Source organism: Pinus tabuliformis, chromosome J (assembly GCF_031772625.1).
Source record: "Pinus tabuliformis cultivar Carrire ecotype Pingquan chromosome J, CPIR1, whole genome shotgun sequence".
Taxonomy (NCBI): Eukaryota; Viridiplantae; Streptophyta; class Pinopsida; order Pinales; family Pinaceae; genus Pinus; species Pinus tabuliformis.
The window spans coordinates 491299795-491313640 of record NC_142295.1 but is presented as its reverse complement, the minus strand read 5'-3'; the positions used below and the strand labels follow the sequence as shown (position 1 = coordinate 491313640).

The following is a 13846-nucleotide window of genomic DNA, read 5'->3' as shown; positions in this document are numbered from 1 at the left end:
TGGGAAAAGAAAAATGGAAAATAGTTAGGCAAACTATGGCATTAAGGTTGAGGCTCTTTACTTTGATAATAGGTCATGTAATGTCTTAAACTGATAACTCATGATATGAAAAGGAAGAGTACAAATTCTTAAAATGATATTCCACTATATGATGGAGATGAAAAATAGTTTCCTATAGTGACTTCGACTATCACTAATTTCTTAACCAATCTCAAGTCCTCTTGATGAGAGTACCAAAAAGTATAAATTGCCCTTAACTAATCTAAGTGTTTTGGATGAGAATAATAAAAAAAAACACTATCCAAGAAAACTTTAAGCCCGACCATGGTTATAAAGTTGGAGGTTTAATTTCTTCTGGATAACGCCCATTAATCTAGCTATATCAAAATAACATAAACCAATGTTGTTAAACTCCTACAAGTCACAACAATATCGAGTCACATTAGAATGAAAGAAACTTTTCAGCTCACAATAAGTAACTATAATTTCATCTAAAGGTGAGCATATAAGTCTGATAAGGCCATAGCTACTACCTAGCACAAAAGGTATCCTAATTTAAGTCTGAATGATGCGTTTGAAAACTAGTGACTGATTTACGCATTATTGCCTCCATTGTTTTGGAGATATAGGTAGCCTCACTATGTAAGAGTAGGAGGAAATAGAGAACCAAGTTACTAATCTTTTGCGATCAAATACCTCACCTCGTGCGTAGAGGCAACAACTAGCCAAGAGTGCAACACTGAAACATGAGTAACACTCAAACATGAGCAAGGTCCACTATGAAATAGTAACATCTCGACAAGTGTAAAGCATGCATCTTAGGACATTACATGTGTTTTTTAAAAGAATTGCACACAATGTTTTTAAGGATGAGTTATTATATATTTCTCTAACACTTCTTGTTTTCTGATTGTCTTCTAAAGATGTTGGAGTATGGGTGGATTCACTAATTGAATATTTACCATTTTCATAATGATATGGCTCTTCTTCAACGTGAAATCATGGAGGTTGTGCTATATAAACTAGCTGATTTGAAGCTTCATTAACATTATCACACCAAGATTTATTTTCAAAAAGTTTAACATCTCTTCTTAAAATAAACTTCTTGGTAACTAGATTGTAAAGTATGTAGGCCTTTGACTACTCACTAGAGCTTACAAAAATACATCTTTCACTCCTATCATCAAGCTTCTTTCTTAGCTACTCAGGAACATGTGAAAATGCTACTGATCCAACAATTCTAAAGTGAGATATGTTTACATTTTTACAATCCCATGCTTCTTGAGGTACTGTATCTTGGAGATTGGTTGTTGGAGATATGTTGAGAACATACACTGTTGTCGAAACTGCTTCATCCCAGTAGCCATTTGCTAATTTCTTCTCACGAAGCATACATTTGGCCATGTTCATGGTCGACTGATTTTTCATTTCTGCTATAGAATATCTCTTTTTTTGTTCTACATGATGATTCCTTATCGTTGAAAAAAACTTTCATGTCATTGGAGTTGTATTCTACTCCTCTGCTAGATTTGAGTATTTTCAAAATATTTCCACTCTACTTTTCTACTTCTACTTTGAAATCCTTATACCTTGAGAAGGTATCTAATTTATTTTTGAGAAAATACACCCATATCTTCCATATATAATCATCAAACAAGGTTAGAAAGTAAAGACTACAACCAATGGATTGTGTCTGCATTGGGATACATATATCTTTATGGACTAGCTCTAAAGGCTCTTTTGCTCTATAGGATGATTTCAGAAAGCTATCCCTTTTATGCTTTTCTAGAACACAAATTACACAAGTACAATATTTTTCATTCATAACAAGGAGACAAATGATGATTGAATGTTTCTGAGGCAGACATAGACAACTCAATCAGATATGGCCATACCTAGAATGCCATACCTGAGACTCATTTATTCTTGATAAATTGTGGATAAAAGAATATGAGATATTTTCACTTCTAAGAGTCAATGGAAACATCCTATTATTTGTTTTTTCAACCTTTTCTATCAGTATTCTATTGGGATGTTTGTCACAGATATAAAATGTGTTCCCTTGAAATACTAGATCATAATCATGTGTCATCAACTATCCTACACTAATGAGGCTATGCTTCACATGTGGAACATAATAAACATCAGGTATGTATTTTTGCTTATTCTAATTAATAAAAATAGGGGCAATACCTTTCCCTTCAGCTTTAATACAAGAATGATCTCCAAGAGGAATTTTTGATGTTATGGAAGCATCAAGATAAGAAAGCATATTTGTGTTACCTATAATATGATTGTTGTAGCTATTGTCCAGAAACCAAAGGTATTTATTGTGAGTGTCTTCAGAAAGATGGAAGGAAAGAAATATTTCTTCAAAGTTTTCTCCTTCAATTGTTCGAGAGATGGCCAACTAGCACTTTGCCAACCTCACTATTTCTTTTTTCTTTCACATTCGTAATGCCCAAATTTAATGTAGTAATAGCATTGAACATTAGATTTTCCCCATGGTCTACTTCTCTGAGTTTGTTTTTGTGTAGGTCTCCACTTCTCTGCAGCGTGATTATGTTCTAATCAGCCTTTGCTTCGACCTCTACTTTGCTCGATAGTGCCTCTATATCTGTTGCCTCTTCCTCTGCCAAAAATAGACTCGTGATTTGAAATCTTGCTCCATGGAATATTCTACCAAGTTGAGTATTGTTTCATGTGCAAGAAGTGATCCAATCAACTATTCTACTGAGAGAGTTGTAAAATATTTGCAATCTAGAATGTATGCTCCAATGATGTCATATTTCTTGGGTAGGCTTCGAAGGAATTTTTCAATAATCTTATGATCTATGATGATCTCACCAATGAGTTTGATCTGATTAACTATTAGCATGACCCTAGTCATGAACTGATCCACATTCTCTGTGTCAGTCATCTTCAGGGTTTCAAACTCTACTCTAAATATCTATAATTTACCTATCTTCACTATATAATTACCTTAATACAAACCTTTCAAAATATCCCAAGCTTATTTTATTTTTGATGTGCGAGTTATCTTGTTGAAGATAGAGTCATCGACTAAGTTTTGTATCCAAAATTTGGCTATCTTCTCTTTCTTTCTGAGCTTTGCAGTGACATTCCTCTAATTATTATTCACGGCTACTATTTGTTCTTGGGTCAACTCTACATAACCATTCGATAGGGTATGAAAGCATTTTTGGGCTTGCATAAATGTATTCATTCTTAAAGACCAAAATTTCTATCTATTTTAATTGAAAACTCTCTCTTTCAATTTTTTTAGAAAATAATATTTTATTTAAATAAACTCTTTTATTTTAAAAAGTTCATTTTAAATAAAAAAAAAATTAACACAAAATCCCCTCTTAAAAAAATCACTTTACAAAAATGAAACTCTTTATAAAAAGAGCATCCTCCTTTTTGAAAATGAGAAGTCTTTAAACATAACCGTTTTAATTTTCTCTTAAACAAACGAAGGCTCATTGAATCTTCTTAAGGGCTCACATTAAAGTTTTTTGAAATTTTAAAAACAATTAACCTTGGTACGCATCTTTGAATGCATCCAATGACTGACTTCTCGACTAATTTGACTCCTCATTACAGGCTGGTTTGTACAGTGTATTTTTTTAAAGGAGTAGTCTACTTAGGTGGAGGAATTACCCGGTTTCCGTCGTCATCTGGAAAAACCTTCAGCTCTGGTAGCCGACAATTCCTCCGCCCTCTGCCATCCACCGCGCGCTCCGCCCAGCTTCGCCACCCTCTGCTCCATATTAATGTCGACGACAGGTTCCTGAGATACATTCCGATTTCCATTGCATGTTGCCGCCAGGAAGTGGAATTTGAATTTGGAAATGACCGTGGCATCCCCTGCAACTCACCAATTCCACCCGGCATCCCCTGCTGCACTTACAGGGTACTCCCTATATCTCGCAATCCATTACACCGAATAGAAAGGATTCAAAGGTCTAAACTGTCCATTCAGAATTGGAATTAAAGGCGGGCCGCTCCTAAATCCAAAATTCCAATCACAGTGGCTTGCACAGGGATCCTAATTCACAAAAATGTTGGTCTTCTCACTGCTCAGACATCTTGCTTTGAGTTGCCAAAGTCCATTATCACGCATATAGAAAAATCTGAAAGTGATTTGGGTTTGGGATTATCGAGCTCCCTTGGAGAAGGGTAATCATGATGAAGAAGAGGGACCCTATGAGAAGGTTACTCAATCCAAATGGTTCCACTACAATTCCCCCCTCACTCAGGTGATTATGATGTCTCTGGTCTTCTTCTACTGCTTGGGAATGTTCAAAGTCCTCACTGGATTGGGGGGAAGAGGGCAGCATAACAACCAAGCATCCAACGATGCGAACACTGCTTTGTATGTGATGCTTGTAGTGTTCGACGTTTTTGTTGGCAGAATCTACAACATCCTCGGCCCTTGCAGGACCATCTTCGCAGGTTACTGCACTTATGCTCTCTATGCAGGTTCTTTTCTCTACTACAATCATTATCATGATGAAACTTTTCGTGTTATTGCAAGTGGAAGGCATCAGAGCTGGATTGGTCTGGGCTGGACAGGGATCAATCATGACCTCGTATCCCACCGAGGACAAGAAAAGAAGATACATTTCTCTCTTCTAGGTTATATTCAATCTGGGAGGAGTCGTAGGTTGTTTCATTCCCTTTATATTGAATTATCACTGCAAAGCCACATCTGTTACCAACTAGACCTATATAACCTTCATGTGTTTCATGGCCTTTGGGGATTTTGTGAGTTTGACCTCGGTTCCACCCAACAAGTGTGGAGGTTTTCCATTACACCAAAACCCACAGGTGTTGGTCAACATTACAAATCAGTAATTTTGTAACTAGGATCCCCCAGGTGGAAATTACAGATTTTATAGAGGTGCGGTGATTTTTCCAACACCACCCCTTAAACGAAACTCGGAGGAATCGAACGTGGGTCCAAGCTCTGATACCATGTGGAGGTTTTCCGTTACACCAAAACCCACAGGTGATGGTAAATGTTACAAATCAATAACTAGGATCCCCAGGGTGGAAATTACAGATTCCATAGAGGTGCGGACCGCGGTGATTCTTCCAACACCTACCCTCAAACGCAACTTGGGGGAATCAAACCTGGGTCCAAGCTCTGATACCATGTAAATGTGTTAGAAAACCTGCACAGATGAATCTAGCTAGTAAAGGTTGAACACAGAGCTTTGCAGAGCAAAAACACTAAAAGAAAATCGAAAGAACAAAAGAATGGTTCCTTAGAAAATAGGTTACAATGCTCATGATATAGAATTACTGGGTGAGGATCCCAAGGTAATGCACCATAATGGTGATCAATGAGAAGACTCAACACCTACAACAAGTTCCAGAGAGAACTAGCCAGTTGCGGAGTGAAAGAAAGAGAAAATAAGGGAGTAAATCATCCAGAACAACTAATCGGTTGCGGAGTTAAAGAAGGAGAAAATTAGGGAGTAAATCATGCAGAAGAACTAACCAGTTGCGGAGTTAAAGAAGGAGAAAATCAGGGAGTAAATCATGCAGAAGGAATCTTGCATGTAGTCGCATGCTCTAACTAAGAGTCCACATGTAGGTGTGTATTACTTCCAACAACAAGGTGGTCACGAGCGATGGCAGCAAGGTTACTCTGCATAAATACTCCAGTGTGAGCACCAATTCCATGGAGGTTATCCAACTATTCTTCAACTGGAAGATGTTGTTGCTCTTCCCTGCTGCATGGGCCAGTAATTTCTTTTACACTTATGAATTCAACAACGTTAATGGCAGGATCTTTACGGTGAGGACCACAGGGTTCAACAATGTTTCTTTCTCAGGTGCTCAGATGTTAGGGTCTATGATAATCGCGTACGTTCTAGATTTCAGCTTCGTGTGTAGGAAGAAAAGAGGGTTTCTGAGCATGGGCATCATTGCAGTACTGGGGACTACAATTTGGGGAGGTGGTCTCGCCAATCAGCTGAGATATAGCAAAGATAAGCCCTTGCAGCAACTCGATTTAACCAACTCCAGCGCTGCTTTTGTAGGGAAGTTTGCTTTATATTTCAACTATGGATTACTGGACTCCATGTTCCAGACTTTATGTTATTGGATGATCGGAGCTTTGGCAAATTATTCACACACTCTGGCCAGATACAGTGGACTCTTCGAAGCCGTGCAGAGTGCAGGAACAAAGGTGGGCTGGGATATGGACAGGCATAGTGTTTCTCTACTGGAGGAGCTCATAATCAATAGGAGTCTTGTTACGATTAGCTACCAGTTCTTGATTATCCTCATTGCCTTGGCTATAAATGATGGTGAGACTACTAGTTCCACTGAACCCAAAGCAAGCTTCAACACTGAAGTGAAGCAAGTATCAAACTGAAGCGAAACAGTTATGTACCTTGACTGCATCTACAGAAGGCTATGCATTGATCAGTTTCTCAGAAACAAATGTTCCCTTGAGTGGGAATCCATGGGAATTAATGGTTATACATCTGGTGAAGCTTTGTCATGGTGTACTGTAGTGTTCGATGGGATTTTTGTCCAAAGTGTGCTTTATCGTATTTATTATGAAGTATATATGTCTGCTTTATTGGATTTAGTCTCCAAAACTCACTTTGCTTTAGGTTAAAAAATGGTTTGGAATACAAAGCTATCATTGCATTACTTAAACATATACTTTATTCTTAGATCAAGTGGATGTAATCTAGATTTTGAATCTAGGTTTTACAAATCTTCTGCCTTCTGCTCTAGTAGCAACTGAACAAGTTTTCTTTACTCAATTATTGGGATGTGCTGGCACAGATTTGTCAGAGATGGTGGAAAAATGGTCATTCTGTGAACTTGTTTGGCATTTCAAATAGCTCTGTCATAATACGACGAAACATAGTCATAAGAGAGTAGATAGAATCATTAGCTATGCATCCTTAAATAAATATATAATTATGTCTAGTTGAAATCTTCATGGAAAGGTTCAAATGTAACATTGTATAATCATTATTTTAAGAGAATCTAATAACCCTAATAAATGTTTAGTTCTGAGCATAACCTCTATAATACTGAGCATAAGCTCTTAGTATCATAGAGGAAAGCAGTTGACCTCTCAAAATTAACAAATCTCATTCAAAATTAATAACTAGATCGTTTTCTTTTTATCAGATGGCATTTAATTAGTAAAGCCTCCATTTTTCTTGAACGTGCAAATACTCGACAGAAGAAATCCCTGTCACACTGCAATCAGATACATACCTCGCAATATCATGTTCACATGACAGACAAACATATAATACATATAGTTTTAGCAGCACTTTTAAGGTCTAATAATACGTGGAGAAATGTTAAATTCTTCGTTTTCCAGTTTATTTTCTTCAGAACTAATGGTCCAACTAATTTGTACAGTTTATTAGTAGTGTTCTATATATAGGTGTTATCTACCTCTGCCACAATTTTTTTCAACTTCACATTAATTTTTCAATTTAAACAGTGTTATTTTCTTTTTCAAAAAAATTGACTATACCAGTGCTTAACTTTTTATTTAAAGATGGAACTAGGACACCTTAAATTCTGAAGCCTGATTGTTGTAATATAGATTTCCCAAATCTTAATCTAGATTTTTACCAAAATCATACTAGGAATTTCGTTATTTTCCTAGCAAATTTGTGGATTAAAGTACAATTATTAATGAATGGTAAGGATTTAATCTTAATAATATTCACCAATTAAAAATTGAAATTTATCTCCAAAATAGTTATACTCTTTTTCCATTTTAATTAAATCCCCTAATTAAAGGATTGTTACAAGAACAAATCTCATATGAAATGACTTATTATTTTTTGGACACGTGGTTTTGAAAAACAATGGTATTGACACATGGTATTGTAACAATTTGTATTTAGAAATTAAAAATATCTATGGTAAAGTGAAGTGACCCTTTTGTAAAGTGCAGTTAATTTCCATATTAAAAATTTCATTATATGTTTTTAAATGTATATGATATTAATTGTTTTTATAATCATAAAATTATAGTTTAAATATTTTTGTGTTTTTTTTTTTTTTTTATTTTAGCAATCTAAGAAGTATGAACCACAATAGATGGCTCGAAACATCTACTCTGAAAAAACTATGTGATTATTAGGAAAATTATTTTTGATAATAATATAAATCACATAAATCAAAAATAAAAAATGTATCATGAAATTATATTTTGATATTCAAAATAATGCCTATCAATATTTATGAGCTATTTAATTTATGTAAATGTATTTAAATTCCTAATAGAAGAAATATATAAATGGTTTATATTTTTAATAAAAAAATATATGAATTAGTTAGATTCCTAACTTCTTGTTAGGACTATTATAGAATATGTTGCTAAAGGCACTAATAAATGTTGTTAATTGTTTTTTTTTTAAGATATCGATCATGTAGGGTTAGATATTGAGATTAGTGCAAAGGGGATATAACGAATTTATGTTATGGGAAGATTAATATGATTTATATTAATTATATAAGGATTTATAATAATATTATTAATAATGTTTAAGTGCATAATTAAGTAAGACATTAATTTGGTATATGAGAATTTATATTATTATTTTAAGGAAATTGGTTAAATATAATAAAGAAATAGTCGATATAAATTATCACATTATATATTTTTATAAACTAATACAACCATATATAAAGTAAATGGATGGGACCGAATAAAATACTGTGAAGATACGTCTTAGAACATGAAAGGTAGAGTATTCTAGCAGAAGCTCATGGAGGAGTCATAGGGGGACATTATGCAGGAAAGGCCACTACCTAGAAAATATTGAGATTTGGGTTATGGTGGCCCACAATAGATAAGGATGCAAAAGGATTTTTTTGAGCATGCGATATATGTCAAAGGAAACAAAGGCAATCTAGAAGAGACAAAATGCCATTAAATCCATAGGTAACATTGCAAGCATTTAAAAATGGGCTATTAAATTTTTTGGACCTATTAACCCACCAAGAAAGAAGACTGGTGCAAGATACATAATCACTGCAACTGATTATTTGATGAAATGGGCCAAGGCATAGTGAGTGAAGGATTGTAGCTTAGATATCACCGTGAAGTTCATTTTTTAATACATTTTATCTAGATTTGGGTGTCCAAGGATATTGATGAGTGACCAAGGGTCACATTTATTTAATAAGACCATTGAAGCATTAACTGAGGAATTTCAAGTACACCATCAGAAAAGTACCCCATATCACCCTCAAGCGAATGGGATAGTCAAAAATTTCAATAAAATTCTAGAGAATGCACTCACAAAGGTGTGCAATGTGAATAGAAATCACTGGGATCTAAGAATTCTAGCGATGTTGTGGTCATACAGGACAACATGTAATAAATTGATGGGCGAGACACCTTTTAGGTCGGTATATGGATAGAAAACAGTCATGCCTATGGAGTAAATTGTGCCCAGTTTAAGAACTGCACCCTTCATAGACATGGAAGATTCTGATATAATGGAGGAGAGGATGGGGCAATTTCTTGCTTTGGAAGAGGACAAGTTTATAGTAGGTTTTCATTAACAAGTGAAAAAAGCAAGGGAGAAAGACTGCCATGACACACACATCAAGAAAAATATATTCGGGAAGGAGATACTGTACTCTTATATGATAGAAAATTTGTGATGTCCCCATGAAAAATTAAGACACATTGGCTAGGACCATATATCATCAAACATGTCTTTGATGGTGGCACAATTCAGCTCGTGAAGTTAAAGGGTTAGTTGATTCCATGGAAGTAGTAGATTGAAGGTAAACATGATGACTTTGTCCCTAGAGCTTCACACTCAAAGATGAAAGGAGGAGTTTCTTAGTGCCACTTGCTGTTGAAAGTGGGCACTGGACTATAAACTACTTTTCAGAAGGGGAATTCACTGAAAAAAAGGTTACTATGTGTTATTCAGGGGTATGTGGAAGTTCGAAAGGGTCATGCCAAAGGAGGATTACTACGCAATATTTAGAAGTATGTCAAATTCTAAAACCACCACGTCGAAGGACAATTATTGCCAAATATTTTGAAGTATGTCGAAGTTTGGAAGAACTGCGCCAAATGAGGATAACTGCACGATATGAAGAAGTATGTCAAAGTTCAGAAGAACCACGACAGAGGGTAGATTACTGCGCGATTGCCGAAGATAACCAGTTAAATATGACAGTTGGAAGGAAAAAGATACCTTTAAAAGAAATTTGTCGTTAAAAGTCACAAGAGAAACACATTTATGAAGAATAACTAACTGAATCTAGCGCCATACCTACATTAAATGAGAAAAATCTAAGCCAATTATGGGGTTCAAAATTCAAATTCTCTATAAAGGCCATGTCCCATACAACATTTTACACTTTCATATCTAGAGAATTCAATTTTATAAATTGCAACTAAGTGTGAGAGAAGTGAGTTGTTGTATGTCTGAGAGAATCTTTGAGGAAATTACTAAAGCATTTGCAAAGAAATGTCTAGCAAGAGTCATGGAAGCCCAGGCTGGTCTAAACAGAACGACAAATGTACCCATGTTCCCAAGGCATGCGAGGTCGCCATGGAAACAAGTAATCCCAGGAGAATAACCCAAGAAAAAAACCTGAAAAGAGGCCAGCTGAAGGAGTAGAGCTCAAAATATCCCCAAGGAAGAAGATAGAAAAAGAGAAACAAAAAAAGCTTACGCAAGATAAGAAACCTAAAGAGAAGGCGAAGAAGTAAGTACATCAGGAGAAACTAGAGGAAATCCATGTCAGTGAGGAGGAAGATGAGATGCCTAAGATAGAGACAATGGTTGCATAAATTCCATCTGAACTGCCACCATATTTTCCACCGAGAAAACTGAGCGCCAAGACGGTCAAAGATCCAAAAGATGCGAAGTTCAGCACATTCAAACTATTGCTATTAGAGAAAGTGTCATTTGAAGGTGAAGTGTTGGGGAAAATCCTACAACTTAAATTGGAGGATCGGGACTTTAATGATAGAATTAAATATCCGTAGTTCGAACTGAGCAGGTACATACACTAGGTCTATTATCTAGAGAGCGAAGTTACAAGGTTGGAGCCACACTAGTGGGCTGTAGGATTGTAGAGATCAAGCCTGTTAAACATGCTATATGTACCACACTTTGGTAGAATTACATCCAACACAACGTGTATGCGAAAGTTACTAGCATTAGTGCATAATGGATGCCTCTGGTTGGGGACACGGATCCCAATCGAAGAAATCCTGATCAAGAGGATTACTAGGTTACCTCACTATGGAAAGGACCTTGATGAAGAATTCGTTGGTAAGAACCAAGACAAGGAAATGGCACAAACTATGAAGGAGAAGTTTAGGATTATCAAGAAGTCACAGGATTATGATATTAACTCTATAAGTGACCAAGGGTTTTGCTTTGATGCATACATTTTAGCAGGGAAACTAATGGGGAAATGCAGAGAAAACAAATTCCCCACCGTCGTGGTTTCTTTGGCTACGTAGTGCAGTGATGGGGTTTTGTTCAACTGGGTCGAGTACTTATGCAGAGAGTTTTTGAAGGATTGTTAGGAAGTGCGGGAGGAAGGAAAAAAATTTCATTACGCGAGGTTGATCTTGATCATCATGCTTATTGCATGGAAGGAGCCGGAGGAATCACAGTTTCCTCCTCTCGAAACAGATGTATGTGAAGTCACGAGGTATACCTCACTGTGGCATACGGAGGAGCCATTGCATGTGCAGGAGAACATAATTTTCTTTGTGCTATTGAGCATGGATATGCACATGGTGGTGAACCAATATCCCAGGATATCACTTAGTTTGCACGAGCAGTATTACAACATCACATCATTCAAGGCTGATTTTCATAGAGTCTACAGCAAAGTATGGAAGGATCCGTCTGTGACATGGCACCCTATGCCATACTTGGTCACTAAACACAACTTGCTCATAGTAATACAACAATGGTGAGCGGAACGGATGACCCCAACCATAGATGACACTGATGTAGTAGGGAGCCCCGGGTAGGATGCAGATCCAAGTGGGATGGAAAAAGGAAAAGAAGGAGAGGAACCAAAGCCAGAGATAGAACCCAAGAAAGAACAAGATATCCATAACCCTCTTAGCGACATAGATCCAATAGAGAAATCAACATTCATCATCAAAAAGAGGGTACCTATAGTAACTATGCCATGCCCAAGGAAGAAACAGAAGGTGGGAAAATCTGAGGGCGTGATATCTCTTGTACTCGTTGGTTGGGACGATGATGAGATTAGGGAGAAGGTCCAAGAAGTAACCGTTCAGACCTTGGACAAGGTCGATGATTGCTACAAAATGATCTTGACAAAGGTGCATCTGTGGAGTTAAAGGTACTAACACAAGCAACCAGACGACCAACACAGATAGGTCAGCTACCACAGCTAGAGCGATCAATAGAAACAATTTTTGGAGTAAGGATTTTGCAGGTACCATCTGGAGCATTATAGTTTGAATCACCAAAGGATAGAGAACGAGAAAAATCTTGGGACAATGTCAACATGAGCATTGTTGCACTGTCGATTCAGGTATTACATGAGCTCCATCAAAGTATTACAAATGAATTGAAGGAGCAAGAACAACGGACTTCGTTGTTAAGCATGCAGGTGGAAAAGGATAGAGCTTCATTGAAAAAGGAGCTCGATCAATTGATCAAGGAGAGGGATGGAGAATGCTAGCCACATAATCATATAGAAAAAGTCATTATAGATACTTGTAGCATAGTTTCGAACATGAAGGTCCGAGAAGAGGAGACACCAGCAGAGAAGGTCGCAAAGCTTGCCCTCATGATAAGAGACTCAAAGAATAAGCTCACAAAGATAAAGTTTGAGTATGAAGTAAATATTACTGAGTTGTAAATGAGGCTACAACCAGTAACACCACTAGAAGTACGTGAGTGGAGGGAAAGGAATTTGAAATTTACATTGAAAGACACCTCTGACACAGTGGAGGACTCTGCCAGAGGTCCCTATAATGCTAGTGATTACCCCATTACTATTGTAGTTATACCCCTTATTTATATTGTTGTTCCCCTATTACCCCCATATTGTTATTTCTGTGCCCCTTAGAATCCCTCTATTGTTATTTTTGTGGCTTTATATTATTATTGTTAGGTCGGCTAGATTATATTGTGACTCCTTAGACTCCTATATATAGAAAGGAGGTTTTGTCATTTGTATCATCGAAGAATTGTTCATTTATGTAATGTAAAGGAGGTTGCCCCCTCGAAGAGGCTGAATTCTAAGGCATGGATTTATCTTTTCTATATTTTCTTGAGCTGGTTTCATAACATTTGGTATCAGAGCTTTGGATTCTAGGGTTTCGCTGCTCGAAACAGGTCATCGTGGCATTTTCGTTATAACTTTTTTTCTGTGACGTTTCAGAAGTCGCAAAAAACCCCATTTGAGAAGAATTGGCGTTGAACCTTGGATCCCAATTTCAGAGCTTTTCGCATGATATTTTCGGAGATATGATGTGAGGAAGTTGGCCTTTTTGCAGACTCCTGAATTACATTCAAAACAGGTGACCTGGGGAAAATCGTCATAACTCTATCTCTGAGGATTGGATTGAAATTTCGTAAAAAGGTACAAAAAGATGACGGACTTTAGTTTCTTGTATGTGTGTTTCAGATTCAAAGGTTGAAACAGTGACTCGTGGCACGTCGTACAAGTTCGCTCTACTGAACCAGTCTAAAAGCAAGTCACTGTGGGAGATTTCACATAACTCTTCCGTGGAGAATCCAATTTGGCTCAGAATTGTGGAATTGGAAAGAGGACGCAGAAGGCTACTGCAGGGAGCAATTTCAGAACT

General features: G+C 36.7%; 1 pseudogene; it reads left to right on the top strand.

The window, feature by feature from the left end:
* The first annotated feature begins 4271 nt into the window (after positions 1-4271).
* LOC149227938 (UNC93-like protein 1 pseudogene) lies at positions 4272-6391 on the top strand (annotated as a pseudogene).
* Positions 6392-13846: the final 7455 nt, after the last annotated feature.